This window comes from Triturus cristatus, chromosome 5_1 (genome assembly GCF_964204655.1).
Source record: "Triturus cristatus chromosome 5_1, aTriCri1.1, whole genome shotgun sequence".
NCBI lineage: Eukaryota > Metazoa > Chordata > Amphibia > Caudata > Salamandridae > Triturus > Triturus cristatus.
The window spans coordinates 897995670-898012924 of record NC_140587.1 but is presented as its reverse complement, the minus strand read 5'-3'; positions in this window follow the sequence as shown (position 1 = coordinate 898012924).

Genomic DNA, 17255 nt, shown 5'->3' with positions numbered 1-17255 from the left:
TAAGTACAGCACATCAGTGTCAAGGCATGACTCATTTAATCAACATATAAGCAAAAACTGGATTCTAATGCTACTAAACTTGACAACATGTCAGATTTAAAAACAGTTATCTGTCAACAAATACATGATGTTACCAAATGATTCTCTCACACTGATCCCAAATACACACTAACTCACAGTGTGATTCTAGACAAGCACCACTATCCCTATGAGTTTACCAAAACTCATTCACTACTCTGGAAGAGTTAATGGTACTGCACACAATCTACATATTTAAGTACGCCACATCAGTGTCAAAGCATGACTCATTTAATCAACGCATGAGCAAAGACTGGATTCTAATCCTACTAAAACTTCACAACATGACAGGTTTTAAAACAGTTATCTGTCAGCAAATACATGATGTTACCAAACACTTCTCTCACAGTGGTTCCCAAATGCACAGAGACTCACAGTGTGATTCTAGACAAGCACCACTATCCCTATGAGTTTACCAAAACTCATTCACTACAGTGCAAGTGGTAAGGGAACTGCACACTATCTACATATTTCAGGACTGCACTTTTGTCTCAAAGCCTGACTCATTTAATCAAAGCATAAACAAAGACTGGCTTCTAATGCTACTAAAACTTGACAACATGACCGGTTTTAAAACAGTTATCTGTCAGCAAATACACGATATTACCATATGCTTCTCTCACAATCCTTACCCAAATGCACACAGACTCACAGTGTGATTTTAGACAATCAACACTATCCTAGGACTTCACCAAAACTCATTCACTAGTCTAGAAGAGTTAATGGTGCTGAACACAATCTATATATTTAAGTACAGCACATCAGTGTCAAAGCATGACCCTTTTAATCAACATATAAGCAAAGACTGGATTCGAATGCCACTAAAACTTCACAACATGACCGGTTTTAAAACACTTATCTGTCAGCAAATACATGATGTTACCAAATGATTCTCTCACACTGATCCCAAATACACACTAACTCACAGTGTGATTCTAGACAAGCACCACTATCCCTATGAGTTTACTAAAACTCATTCACTACAGTGCAAGTGGTAAGGGAACTGCACACAATCTACATATTTCACGACTGCAATTTACTGTCAATGCCTGACTCATTTAATGAAAGCATAAGCCATAACTGTCTTCTAATGCTACTAAAACTTGACAACATGACTGGTTTTAAAACAGTTATCTGTCAGCAAATACACGATGTTACCAAATGCTTCTCTCACAATCCTTACCCAAATGCACACAGACTCACAGTGTGATTTTAGACAGTTAACACTATCCTAGGAGTTTACCAAAACTCATTCACTAGTCTGGAAGAGTTAATGGTACTGAACACAATCTACATATTTAAGCACAGCACATCAGTGTCAAAGCATGACTCATTTAATCAATGCATAAGCAAAGACTAGATTCTAATGCTCCTAAAACTTCACAATGTGACAGGTTTTTAAAAAGTTATCTGTAAGCAAATACATGATATCACCAAATGCTTCTCTCACACTGATCCCAAATACACACTAACTCACACTATGATTCTAGACATGCACCACTATCCCTAGGAGTTTACCAAAACTCATTCACTACAGTGCAACTGGTAAGGGAACTACACACAATCTACATATTTCAGGACTTCACTTTTCTGTCAAAGCCTGACTCATTTAATCAAATCATAAGCCATAACTGTCTTCTAATGCTACTAAACCTTCACAACATGACAAGTTAAAACAGTTATCTGTCAGCAAATACACAATGTTACCAAATGCTTCTCTCACAGTGGTTCCCAAATGCACACAGACTCACTGTGTGATTCTAGAAAAACAACACTATCCCTTGCACTATACCAAAACACATTTCTTCATCTAGAAGTAGTACTACATTTTAGTATAGAAACATAACATAACTCATTTCACAAATTCATAAACAATGACTGGTATTTAATTCTACCAAAATATAAAAACAGCACAGTTATCTGTCTACAAACACGTGAAAAACACAAATGCTTATCACAGAATGGTTTCTACATGCACACACACTGTCAATAAGATTGTAGACAAAAAAAGTACTCCCTACACTTTAGCTGGAGAAATACATTAGTCTGATTAAAATCAAAATAGTCTACCTACATCCCCTCATAATTAAATAACTCATCTTTCAAGTTCTTTTGTAGGTTAAGCAGTATATCAATCACTCACCATATTTTCTTTTACAGAATCTCTGCACTGTGCACCTCTCAGCAAAAGCAAAGAATGGAAAAGTTTCCCTTTCATTTTCCACACATATACATGTAAACATCAAATCACAATCCTTCGCACATAAACTCAAAAGCAAACACACATTTCTATTGGTTAAACATTTCAACCCTTTCCAACTGAAATACATTTCAACCCTTCCCCCAATCTGCCTTCTGCCTGTTACCATAGAAACAGGTCATGGAACACTGCACTGAGCTCACAGGTCACAAGTTCAGCACACAATGTTCCTACACAAGACAGGAAGTGTGCTTGACTTTTCAACATATCAGCTTATCATATATAATGTTCCTTACAATCTGTTTTTGTTAACCAATAACAATCATACCTTTAAAAAACTGAAATATACACCCTACCTTTCAGTGTAGAAAATTGTCATACAACCAATGATTTCTTGTCGTTTTTCAAAAAACGTTGCCGTGGATCCGCGCACCCACCGTGAGAGAATCATTGCATCCAACGCGGTAGGATGCGTGCAATGTGCGCGCATTGCCCGTTTAAAAGGAAAAAAAAAGGGGGGCCCCAGGGGGTCCTTCTGGGACCCCCTAAGCACCTCTAGAGGGTCAGAGTATTTCCACTCTTCCCCCTTTATATGTTTTACACACTTATTCCCCTTGCATCTTCAGCCTCGCTTCTACCGAGGCAGAAAATGGCCACCAACAGTTCCTGGTTTCGAATGTAGAGAGGCACTCGACAGCCAAGTAGCATTCAGCGCGTGATCGGGAGGGTGCGCGCTCAGTTCGGGGAGGGTGCGCTTACGGTGCGCGTAGGATGCGCGGATCCTCCGCGGCCATAGATATCACTAACTTTTTTGCCCTCATTTTCTCAGGAACTACTGAACAGATTCACACCATATATGCAAAAGACACAAGTCCGAACTGAGGACTACCTCTTTGCCAAATTTGGTGTCATTCCGTTTAGCGGTTCGGGCTGTAGATCCTATGGGAAATTGCATGGGGAAAACGTGTTTTGGGACCCCCCTTTTTCTCGGCCCCCGTTTGACGGATCACCGCAAAACTTTTAGGGTAGGAGTGGAGCGAAGCTGGCCAAAAGTTTGGAAAATTTCACGAGGATTCGTCACCCGGCGCCAGACTTATTGGGAATAGAATGTTGCTGATTTCCTATGGAAAATAGGTCCTAACTATAACTACCTACTGGCGACCACCAGTAGGTAATACACACATATATATATATTTATATATATATATATATATATATATATATGTATATATATATATATATATATATATACATATATATATATATATATATTTTTTTTAAAAAGATAGGATTGAGGTACATTTTCATTTAAAAAAACCTTTGAAATTCATTGGAAAAACCATAGGTTTCAGGAACGTTGTAGTTAGAAATTAGCATTTAAAAAACCATAGAAATTCACTGAAAAAACCATAGGTTTCAGGAATGTTATAGTTAGTTGGACATTTTACTCGTACAAAACCATAGAAATTCCGGCGTTATAGTTAGTTCAGCTAACTAAAAATGGCGCCCCCGCAATGCACTGCTTATGACGTCACATATAACATCATTTATGACATGGTCAGTGACATCACTGATGACATCACTGATGACATCTCAAATGACATCACTGATGACATCATCCACATGAAAATTTGATGCACCTCCTCACACCTGAATCTAACGTTTGATACACCCACTCTAAAAAATAATCAAGGGCAGGTCTGGACTATCATATTTCGGGTCTGTGATGGGACCAACTGGGTTTTAACAATATTGGCATGATTGTTTAAACACAGACTTTTCGATATTACACCTATTTAGGCTTTGATTATTTTTTGGAACTACTTGGCCCAGGATGCATTGCATTGCTATTGGGAAACCTGATTGGAGGACTATAAAACAAATTCACCTGTTGCAGCCCAAGTAGCCATCTTTGTGGCTGGCAACCGTGAAAAAGGCAGAATGTTGAAACTCGTTGGGAGGCAGCTATGTCCGTGTTGCCATTGTGGATTAAAGATAATTTTTACCAGTTGGAGAGTTCCACCTTTGCTTCCCGGGGCTATGTGGGGAGCCTTCCTTTGATATATATATATATATATATGTATTTTTTTAGGTTGCAGTTTTATATATCGCAAATGTAGCCCAGATACATCAGATTACATTACATAAGTTCTGTTGTTTCATGCTTTCAGCCTCACTGAAAATAAAATTGCTAAATTAAATAAAGTAAATGCCAGGCACTGTCGGGTACATGCATCAAAATCAAAAATAAGGAATTGCAATTTAGAAATTGCTATCCGCAATGCATGAAGCCGTTCACGCACATTTACTGATTCGCGAAAAATCGCTTATCAGAATTGCGAGTTCCCAAAAGAGATGCGCAAAATACAAAAACTTCCATTTGCGATTTCGCATTTTGTGATATTGCAAATAGCAAAGTCACAATTTGCGAAATCGCAAAAAGCGCGTCACCTTGGAAGCATGCTGATGACATCACAACCAGGAACTCAGCCGGCCCATGCTTCATTCAGTGCCCAGAGGAGGTTAGAGGAGGGAGCTGAGCTGAGACTACACCCAAGTCTGTTTCCTGGAACTATCTGTGCACCAGCATGGAAAAGTCAACATCAGGGGATAGTGCCACACCCAGAAAGAGGAAGCTGAAATTCAGCAAGAGAGAACTTGAGAATCTCATTGAGGAGGTGTCCAAGAGCCATGACAAGCTCTTTGGAAAAATGTCACTCAAAGTGCCAGAGGCATAAAAAAGAAGGATATGGCTGTGCATAAAGAGCAAGGTAAATGCTGTCAGTGTCACACACCACAGCATAGATGAACTAAAAAAAAGGTGGTACGACCTGCGTAGATGTGCAAAGGAGCGTGTCGCCGAAAGGCTGAAGGAGGCAAGGGGCACAGGAGGTGGTCAATCTACAATACCCAACATCACAGCCCTGGAGGACCTGATAGAGGCAACAATGCAGCCTGAGGCAGTCGTGGGAGTGACTCAGCTGAACACATCTAGCGCGGCAAGTACCTCACAAGGTAAGATGCATGCAACCATGCACTTCTATGTAATGTTCAATTGTGCACATACACCCAGGCCACCTCCAGTGGATAGGTCAGACTCCAGTCCATGTTTTCTCTCATACACCCAATGCATTATGGGAGTTGTAGACATGTCAGTCAAGTGGGCATTCCAACCCAACAATGGCAAGCAAAACAGGCCAACACTGCATGGCAGTCAGTGATTGCAGTCAGTGATTTAATGTGAGCCAAGTATGCATAATGTAACACAATCGTAAGATTAACACAAATTAACATTGCACTGTTTCACATCACAGATGCAGCTGAGGTAGACTAGGAAGACAGTGATTGTCTACACATCTCCAAGACACCTGCTGAGACTGATGTGGAGACTTCTGTTGCCCCAGCATGCACACCACCCGCACCCACCAAACGCAGGGCCCAAATCCCTACACTGCAGGCCATGGAATCAAAGCTGGCTCCTGCACCCACTCCAGAGACCAGCCAGCCTCGTGTGACCACACCACCTACACCACAGGCACAGGTACAACGTGGACGGAGGCGCAGTTCAAAGGCCCACATTGCTGCTCAGGCAGACCAGGCTCCAAATCTGTTTGGTGGCGTCGAGTCCCAGATGTTGCGCATGCAGTGCCTGCAAGCAATAAACATGGGCTCAATACAGCTACAAATATCTAAACTTGCCAAGAACATCAGCCTAATGACAGACAGTGTGCGTGAACTGACCACAGCGGTTCTGGAGGGGAATAGGCAGACTAACTCAAGCATGCAGGAACTCACCAGGGCAATGCTTGCGGGCCAAAGCACAAAGAGGAGAAGGCATCGCCAGAGCATGATGCGCATGTCAGCCTCTACTAAGTCCAATATCAAGCTCTGCAACACCACTGTGCCGCTAGCACGTCGCTCCGTGGCCATGCAAATCGATCTGGACCATTTCTGTGCGGATGTTGCCAGGGCCCTAGGACAAGTGACCACTGCCGTGGAACAGATCCAGGCCGGTACTGTTGGTGACAGTAACTTGACAGGGGAGGAGGGGAGTGAGGAGACATCCAGTCTTAGCAGCCTGTCGGTGCCAGTGACCACTGCCAGGATCAGGGTGATGTGGCTGATGCAGCCGAAAGGCGTCTTGGGGTGCGTAGCAGGAAGCGCTAACCAGGCATGTCCTCCTTTATTTCGCCATGGTGACGTAACCATGGTCAAATAACATCCTAGTGATTGATATCCAGGGCATGGAATTTTTCATTTAACGTCATTCTTCTATGCAATCACGGTTATTATTAGCAAAAATCTATGTGTGGCTACACATTGATACATGGGCTCATGTTAATAAATACTTTTTTGTTCGCAATTTATGTGTCATGTCTCATTATTGCCTATCTCAGCAACAATGTTGGGTGATGTCTGCACGTCTCCTGTGCCCTTCTGCTGAGTTTGCCACATGCGCTTGTCGGAGTTGTGCGGGTGGTTGGTTGTCCCCATCAGACTCACTGTTGGACATCTCAATGTGTATGCCTCTTCTGGTGGCAATATTGTGCAACATGGCACATGCAGCCACAATCCGGCAGCAGGTGTCTGGACGGTACTGCAACGCTCCACCAGTTTTGTGTAGAATGCGGAAGCGACTTTTCAGTAATCCAAACGTGCCTTCAATCACATTCGAGTGCTGATGTGTGCAGCATTGTACCTTTGCTCATGTGGTGTGGCTGGGCTGAGGTATGGTGTCAAAATGTAGTTCTGCACGGTGTATGCGCTGTCACCCACAGGGTGGAAAGCAAAGGGTTAGCCACAGTTATGCATTGACATTTGTTTGTTTAATATTGCGAATAGGTATATGTGTGTACCAAGTAGATGTCCTTCGCCAAATTCACCCCTGAGCAGACGCGTGTGGATGCCACTGGAATATATAGGAGTCATGGGTGCTCCCAGGGAATTGTGCCACAATGTCCGTTATGATATGCTTTGCATTGCACAGTACTTGCACATTGCTTGAGTGATAGGATTTCCTGTTCCTGAAGATGTATTCATTCACTGCTGGAGGACAAATAGGGACATGCGTACAGTCTATGCAGCCGATCACATGAGGGAATTGTGGTACCTTGTAGAAGTCCAGTTTTGTCTTATTCAACTCCTGTTGGGTTGTGGGGAAGGTGATGTGGGTGTGGATCCTTGTCATCATGGCGTCAAGGATGGTTTTAAAGAAGCATGAAAGTGAGCTTTGTGATACCACTCCAGCTACAGCTACTACCCCCTGCAAACTGCCTGAGGCAAGTAGGTGCAGGCAACATAGGACCTGCACATGTGCGGGGATAGCATGGGTTCTACGGGTCTGGTGCTGCATTAGGGGTTCCAATTTGGCTATTAGGTGCATGATCTTTGCACTGTTCAGCCTGTACTTATCGTAGATTTCATCATTTGTTTGTCCCAGCAATGTGATGTGCAGTCTGAAAATCCTCTCCTGTATTCTTCTACTGTGCTGGGCTGCTGCATGGATCCTCATCCTCCACGCCATCACGTAGAGTGCCGCCATTGTGAAAGGCTTCAGGGGCCTTCTGAGTCAGTTTAAAAGGGTTTCTGATTGGTAGCACCACTGCAATTCTTTTTTTTTAACTTTACCACCTGATTGTGATTCCCCTTATTCTGCACTTGCTATTTTGCGAATTTCCAACAAATCGCTAATTGCGAGTTTACATGTTTGGATTGCGATTCTTTAATTGGCTGTTGTGAGACTCGCTATTCAGGATTCACATTATTGGTTCTCGCAAATTTTGTGAGTCCTTATTTTTGCGAAAGTTTTTTTTTTCGGTAATTGGGTTTCTGCATTGGAAAGTGTTGGTTTGCATTCGCAGACAGCCTTTTTTTTCCGATTCGCTATATTTGCGAGACATTTTTTTCTTGATGAATGTGTCTGTGTATTTTTTATGATATCACCAGCTTCCCCTGACTTTCAGAGAAGGACTTAAGGAGTCTCAACCACCTAGGAAAGGCATCTATAACTATCTGCAAAAGAAAAGGTCTGGGAAAGCCAACACCATTTCAGGTCTTCATATCAACAAAAGTGGAGCACTCAGTGGAGACAGACTCTCATGACACAGATCACACTGTGCAAGCATTTTGCATTTTGAATGACCCCATTGTGGGATACAGATGGACTGTTAGGCTCAGAGGTGTAACAAAGGTCCATGCTGCTCCTGTGATGCAGGGGGCCCTCAAGCCTTCAGGGGCCCCCAATCCCCTTAAGGGGTCTCTTCAACCCCAGACCAATGAATATCTTTATGACATAGGAGACTCAGGGACCCCTCTTCCCATTCTGCACAGGGGGCCCATCATTTGAATGTTACACTATTGATAAACCTCTCCACAATTTCCCCAGGTGCAGAAAGACAGGATGGTTCAGTGCCCTCAAGCACAGGTTGATGACCAGGGGGTAGTGAGCTGCTCCTGAAAAACAGAATCTCCTTGTATCCAGACAGACTCAATCCACACTTTGCTGGTCCTGGTTGACCCTACAGGTGGGTCCAAATCTAAGCCACTTAATTATGGCCATTCGTGCACTTCAACAAATCCTTATATTTGCCATTGGACATTTCAACTATGTTCTGATTGGCAGCTGTTCCTCTCGTACCTTTCAGAGTTCATCAAAAAACTCCGAGTGGGAGGGACGGTCAGAACACAGTCAAGAAGAGCGTACTAAGTCCAGAGACATGCAACACGCTTCAGACTATACTTCAAAAAGGGAAGATGAACAAAAATCTAAACCTCAATTTAAAAAGAAGAAAGTAGCAGGTCTTGAAGTTAGACATGACCAGAATGCTGAGGGCTCAACTTCTGAATGGGGATAATGCTAGACAGCACAGCAGAAGTAACAATAGCTCACCAGAACCTGATGGAATTACTTGTGACAGCGGAGATGAATGAACTTATCACAGTGGAGACACCTGCTACACGGGTAAGTGTTCCGCATAGGTTACATGGAATAACACTCCAGATGGAGGAGGACACACCCAGAAAAGTTAAAAATCTCTTTTGGGAGAACCTGACTTATGGATATGACATCCTTTAGCTGAAAAAGATTGGTCACCTGCAATTGTTTTACGGACAGCCCAAAGGGAGAAATGGTAATTTTATGGGCTTTTTCTGACCTTGTTCCCATATACTTAAAACATACATCGCAGGAGTGAGTGTTAGCACTTATTCCAGCACTATATCACAACCATGTTGGGTGGGATGCTGAGTCCCCTGATCCTGTAATCTCAGTAAAAACTACTCCAACACCACAGAGACAGTAGCCAATAAAATAGGAAGCGAAACAACAAGTCAGGGATCTCTTAGATCAACTTGAGTACCAAGGTGTAATTGAAACTTGCACTTCTTCCATGAACAATCTTTTGTTTCCCATCATGAAACCTGATAATTCATACCTTCTAGTTTTAGACTACAGACATCAGAACACATGCACTAAAACATTTGCAGTACAGAATGCACACAGCGCCGCATTAATGAATACCATTGTGCGGCAGAAATACAAAACAACACTAGATATCTCCAATGGATTTTTCTGCCAAAATATAGTGCCCGAAAGCAGGTATTTGACAGCATTCTCAGCGCTAGGTTCTCAGAGTCAATTTTGTCAACTCCCCCAAGGGTATAGGAATAGCCCTGGGTTGTTCTCTGTCAGGGTAACAGAGTTACTTCAGAATTTGGATGAAGATTCATTGTCCTATGTCAATGATATTTATCTGACAGATGATGATTTGAATGAGTGCTTGACCGGGGTGAGCAACATAATTTTGGGGTTCGCCTCTGAGGGCTACAGATTCCACTTTAGAAAATCGAAAATAGCCCACCTCAATGTCCTATTTTTGGGATATGAGCTTTAACCAGAAGGGAAAAGTCTGGCAGCTAACTTTTTAGAAAAGTGTGCACTGCTCCACCCTCCTAAATCATTGAAAAACTTACCATCCATATTGGGATTCCTATATTTTGGCAGAACTTACATTTTAGATTACGCTGAAAAAGTAAAACCTTTCTACAACCTAATAAGACCTGATTTCTCAGTTAGGCAATGGACACAGGAAGGCACAGATATCCTTTGTTCCCTACAAGCTGACATGATAGCATCCAAACACTTGCAGACACGCGTGAATGTATGCAACCTGGTGATATGGGTTGTCCCCAGGGTTATCAGGATATACCTACATCACTTTCAATGAAGGTGAGACAGTCCTGATTGCATACAAATCCCACTTGTAGACAAACACTGAAATGTGTTTTGCTTCTACAGTGGCCCAGGGCAAAAAATTATAGTCGTAACTCCAGTAGTACTGTTAGAGGCTGGTACTGGATGCATTCCTAATGCTAAAGCCTTACATCCAAGATGGATACAATGGACTAACTCTGTCTCTGCAACAGATGTAGTATACAGATATGACTCTACTCTGAAAACACAAGCATTCGTGCAACATGAACTGGAACATCATCTCCAGAATGAAATAATGCCTCTAGATCAGTATGATTAAATTATTTACACTGACGATTCTGCTCAGCCGGCCATAGTGAGTAAACAGCAATACAGTGCCACATGCACGATTGTGAAAGGTTGTATGCAGGAAGGCAATTTCTATCCTAGCAGTATGAAGACCCTGTTTCTAGGGGATTGCACAGCACAGCTGGCAGAACTAAAAGCCCTGTTACTGGCACTTATAAATACAGATCGAGAACTCCCCACACTTATAGTGTGCGATTATTTTTACTGTGTCCAGTTATACAATTAATATCTTCACTACTGGGGTCAGAATGGGTTTAAACTCAAACGTTTTCACAATCAAGCATAAATTGCTATGGGAACAGGTAGCTGGGTTGAAAAACAAACTACCGAGCGCTTACGTGATACACACACTGGGTCAGCAACGTGATGGCATTCAGGTTGAAGGGAATTCATTCACCAATGAAGCCACTAAAGGGGCAGTACGAACTGCTTCCATAGCTGCAATAACTCATTCTAAACGAGAATAGATGGACAGATAACAGTACAGCCTTACAGGAAGGTTTGCCTCTCAAAGACTCCTACAAGTTAGATGCAAATAACATTCTGAATGTTCAAATTCCAGTTGGGGGATAGAATAATACCAAACATGGACCGCAGATTAGGCTTAATACTAGCTTGACACGAGGGTCTAGGTTCTGCACATGCAGGAATTACAGCAACAGTTTCTTTACTGAAACAGCGCTATTGGTGGCCTGGGTTAACAAAACAGACGAAGAATGTTGATTTATAGTGCAACATCTGTCAGCAGATGAAGGGTTCCACCGTGGCACGTCCGGTGCAGACACCATTACTAATATCAGACAGACCACTCACATGTGTCTAATTGGACCACTGCAGCCCCCTACAATCTGATGGGGCTTACAAGAACATCTTGGTGGCAGTGGATTCATGCTCTAGATTCCTATGGGTATGGCCTCGGTGCTCGAGTGGCGCTCGAACTCTTATAAAAGTTTTGCGAGTCTTTATAGAGACATACGCTGTTGCCACATTACTTTCTGACCGTGGCCCTGCATTTAGCTTTAGGGCTTACAAGAAAGCCATGGGAAGTTTGGGTGTTGCATTGCGGTACTCCTCTTTCACAAGGGAAATTTGGGAGTAGAGAGGAAAAACCGATACTTAAAGCAATCTTTAACAGCGAGAGTATTAGGTTTGGGTGGTGGTTGGGTCAATCACTTGTACTAGGTCCAAAGAGCCCTTAACAACATGCCAAGAAGTTCACTAGCAGGTGTCATTCCTTATGAAGACCTGTTTGGGATGAGAATGTGGGTACCTAATCTTGATTGTGAAAGCACAGTGGCGGATGAAAAACCATTTGACATCAATAAACGTTTGGCTGTTTTAGAGGATCTTAATGAATTCTGGGCACTACAAAGCAACATGCAAGTAAAACCCACTTCCACTGGGGAAGTCAAATCAGTCACGGCAAGACCTGCCTGGATCTCAAAAGTTGGGGATCTGGTCAGAGAAAAGATTGTGGACAAGAATTAATTTGGGCCGTTATACAGAAAGCCTGTACCTGTCCTGGCTTTCGAAGGAACAAGTACAGTTCTTTTTCCACCTCTTGCCTGCAAAAAAGAAAAGAGATTTGTCTCCATCGATCTGATCAAACCTCACTATGTGGCTGATACTGAATAGTAGGCTTTGTAAGTTCCTGGGTAGCCGACGCTCTCCTCTCACTACCATACAGGAAGTTCAGACAGAAAGACTCATAACATTTGAAGAGTTGACAATACAAAATAATGGAATTTCCAACAATTAAATGGAACTCGTTCCACTGTAAACAGAACGTCAAAACTAAAAGGAAAGACAAATATCAATTCAGTCTGACACCGATGTCCACATTAACATGCCTCTACAAGAGACGTCTGCCAGTTCAACAAAACCTGCTGAGCTATCAAAAATAGATCGAACTGCATCTGGCTACTTCATCAACTTTGATACCTTCTCTCTGGATCCCAGTCAACTTGAAGCAACGCCAGCTCCAGATTCCGGTAAGCAACACATTTGTGACTATGTTTTTCTGAAAAAGTCTTACCTAGTAACACCTTGGCTCCAGCTCTGGATAATAACTGGAATACTGTTTTTTTCTGTTCTGGATTGGCCTAGTGACTGTCTTTTGCTTACTCATGAATGGAAACTATCTCCCAGAACTCTCTGCAGTATCAAATGTGAACTTGGTCCTGAAACCTCATACATTATCTAATCGTGAGCAAAGAGATATGTCCTTCATGAACATTACAGCTGTTCCAATTCCTGATGGTATAGTTTGGGACACGGTTGAGTATGATGTATTTGGTCCCACTGAACTTTTAAAAATACCCCATGTATATAAAATGTCTCTAAATGATATCATTGCCTACAGTACATTTTCTGACGATTGGGATTTTGAAACTAAATAATATGTTGTCTGATTTAAAACAATCCGCTGCATTTTCAAGCACAGAAATGTTAGAAGATACATCAGACTATGACACTATGTACTGTTACCAACATTATGGTCATCACTTTTTACACAAATCTAGTATCTCAGATTTTTTTTTTACATACCACAAATGGGAACATTGCCCGACACCACCAAAAAGTAGCTTGAGGACGTTTGCACAGAAAATTTGCCTATTTTTCAGGATTTATCACTTTTGACCTGACCTCATATTACTATAAGGTTGCACCTACAACTGAACAGAAAAATATGCTGACTAACACCTAACAGATTTTTTCTGCATCCTTTCTTTCCCAAATGTCTGAATGGGGTTTTGACTTAAGGACGGACACTATAGACATAAAATCAGTCTGGGGTTCAAAGGAATGGCAAGTTAAGGGAACAGAAGCACTATTTAAGCATGCCTCCTTCCACGGTAGATAATATTTCTGAATGACACTGTGCAATAGACTTCCTGTCTTGGAATAGCCAAGAACAAAGATTTTAACACAACTCGGATTCCAACACCAACACACTTTGACAGGTGGTAAAACTTTACTGACAGGTGGACGGGATACAACAGATGACATCATACAGTACAATTCATCAGACCCCAATTGGAAGGGATGGTTAATTTGGCCCACAGACAGAAACAGAGGTTAAACAAGATCGAGGGGTATCACCGAATGGTTTAGTATCCATAGGGCAGACCAACGCTATGTACAAAGAGAACATCCGGGGGTGATAACATCATATAGTGTTGTGTTGAGAAGTTGTGCCTCTATTGGCTAAAAACCTTGACACTGTCCCAGGTGAAACAGCACTTATCCTTACTCTCAGATGAGGTGGATCTAAGGGATTTTTTATTAGGTCCCTGAAAGCCTCATCAGAAACGTTTCTTGTATGCTGCCTATAATGAAATCTGGAAAATCTCTCAACAAGAAGCTGTGGAGAGACTTCATGAAATAGATAGAATTAACCTAGAAAAGGCATTTGGTGTAGTTGACAATGGTATGACTACATTAACATACAGGATCTATTCACTGGGGAGATGCATCGTAAGGGGTTTGCAGTTACCTTGCCTGCCTGCATCTACGGAGGGACTCTAAGCCCCAGGCTCCAGCAGGGCACACAGACAAACAGCGCCCACTCCCCCAATCAGTGGGGGGTTATTTTAACAACTCGCGCCTCCCGCTTCACGGGAGACACATCGCAAGGGGTTTGCAGTTACCTTGCCTGCCTGCATCTACGGAGGGACTCTAAGCCCCAGGCTCCAGCGAGGCACACAGACGAACAGCGGCCACTCCCCCAATCAGTGATGGGTTATTTTAACAACTCGCACCTCCCGCTTCGTGGGAGACGCATCGCAAGGGGTTTGCAGTTACTTTGCCTGCCTGCATCTACGGAGGGACTCTAAGCCCCAGGCTCCAGCGGGGCACACAGACGAACAGCGGCCACTCCCCCAATCAGTGGGGGGTTATTTTAACAACTCACACCTCCTGCTTTGCGGGAGACGCATCGCAAGGGGTTTGCAGTTACCTTGCCTGCCTGCTTCTACGGAGAGACTCTAAGCCCAGGCTCCAGTGGGGCACACAGATGAATAGCGGCCACTCCCCCAAACAGCGGATTGTATATATTGGAGGTTGGATTCCCGTCTCGCGGGACGCGCGCGGGCGGCCGCTGGGCTAAGCCCGAGCAAAGGGCGGGCCGTCTGTGGCCGTCAGGGGTCAGAAGAGGCCGGGCTGGGCCCACTATCTGAGGTTTAGTTGGCCTCCTTGGAGTCCAACCAAAGGTAATGTTCATACGATTGCGGGGTTAATCATCTGTGTTGTACCGAGCCCTGTGCCAGTCATTTCTTCTTGGACCAGTTTTTGATTTTAACATCATAAATTAACATTCTGAACAATGGGCAAAAGAAAGTTATTGGATGTTACCGGAGGGATCCCAACAATTACAGGTGGGGCAGCAAAAAGGAAAAAGGCCAAGAAGACTTGCAAAAAATCTTCAACAAGTGGCCCTGGTTTATTGAATCGTATAGAGATGCTGGTTGAGGACTGTGAAACAATCTTACAAGCTGCCCCAGACTCACTACCTATTTCTAGTACTGAGCCATTTACCTTGAGGAAAAATCGATTCGGCACCACGTCCATCCCTCAAATGTTTTGCAAAGTACCCTCCCGTCAATTAGTACTCCAAAATGACGAGAGGGGGAGCGACGAGGGAACCCCTCCGGCGGTTTCTCCTGGTTTAAACTTTATGAGAACTGATGTGAACCCAGTACCTCTTGATCCTGTAGTTATTGTGTGCTCTAACCGCTATGCGGCATTAACTGATAACTTTGACTTAGCTGTATCATCGGAACTAGGCTCAGAGCCAGACCAACGACTCACGGTTATTAGGAAAGAGGGAGGGGAGTCTCAAGATTGAATGGGTGGGGAGGTACCTGACGTAGGGCAAACTGTTGAATCTTTAAGGCAAGAAATCAGCGAAATGAAACAACTAATTTTGGAGCTGATGACCATTATCAAAAAGTCAATTTTACACCCACCTTCCATTTCCTCAGATAAATCCCCTCTACTTCCACTACCTATTCCAACTCAGCCCATATCTTTAAGTCATGCTGAAAATCAGATTTTCCCTGCCATTCCATCTGAACATAGCAGGAACGAACCAAGGGTAACATCCAGAGCTGGGCTTATTTCCGGCAACCTTTCGACGAAGCCTTATCCGATTTCCACTTTGCCCAACCGCTCCAGTCAGGCCAACCCACCGCGTAGAATTCCTGAATTCTGTTCACCTCCACTTATCAACCAGGCCCAAATACCCCTAGTTTCTAACAAGCCTACGGTTTTTATGGTTAGGGTCCCAGCAGCAAAGGGGAGAGAGAATGAAGGGTCGCTGAAAAATACGGTTATTCATTGGATACGTCACGTTAGGGGCTGCCGATCCCCAATAAGGGATGACATAATTCGGGCCCAAAGACGTAGATCTGACGATAACCTCACAGAAACTGTTGAACTCACCTTGGCCATGCATCCCCTGGCTGAAGGTCTTTTAGCTTTAGAGTTTAGATCTTCCACCCCAGATTCATCTGCTATTCAATTCAGGCGTTTTCCCTCTGTCAAACTAAATAGGAGGAGGGGTGCTGTACAGGGCTTATTAGAGGAGGACCATTCTGCACTTGACAACATTGATTGACTAATTCCAGATGTGAATCCATTGAGCAAACCAGGTATTTCTCCTAATGTTGGTGTAGAACTGGTCCAATCCCAAAATACTACTGCTATGATTCACAACACCAGTGTAACTAACGCAGGCGGAGTGAATGCACCCCAAATACACGAATTATATACTCACTCTACTGATACCTTCTCGCCCCCTCTTCTAAACCTTAAAATAATTTCTTGGAATATTGCTGGCCTGCGAACCAAGCTTTCTCTTCCAGATTGCAATGATCTGATCGCAACCCATGATATATGCATATTCCAAGAGACCTGGAGCCTTGTTCCATTATTCAAATCTGGCTATGCCTGTTTTTGTGTTCCAGCCGTCTCGAAGGGGCGAGGGCGACCTTCAGGAGGTCTTATAGTGTGGGTGAGCATTACTCTCAATTGTAGGGCTTGTGATTTTTTTTGCATTTCCCCAGACGTGATGCGATTGACATTGAGAGGGTTAGGGGCGGTCCTGTTATTGAGCTTTTCAATGTTTATATTAGAGGAACATGTGGAGGCTCTAAGTCATCGATAGTCACAACCCTGGGAGACGAACTCTCTTCGTCTTTGCCTGATTCTCTTATTTTGGTGGCAGGTGACATGAACTGTACGTTCGAACCCCTGGCCACAGAAGGATTGAGAATGAGGATGCCAGGTGGTGTATACCATCTTTGACATTACCTCCAATTAAAAATTAATCCAACTAAACGCCCTAACGCAAGAATTTGGCCTAAGAGCAGCCAATAGACGCCTCCCATCTTATATCCTTGGTGCCAACACATTCAA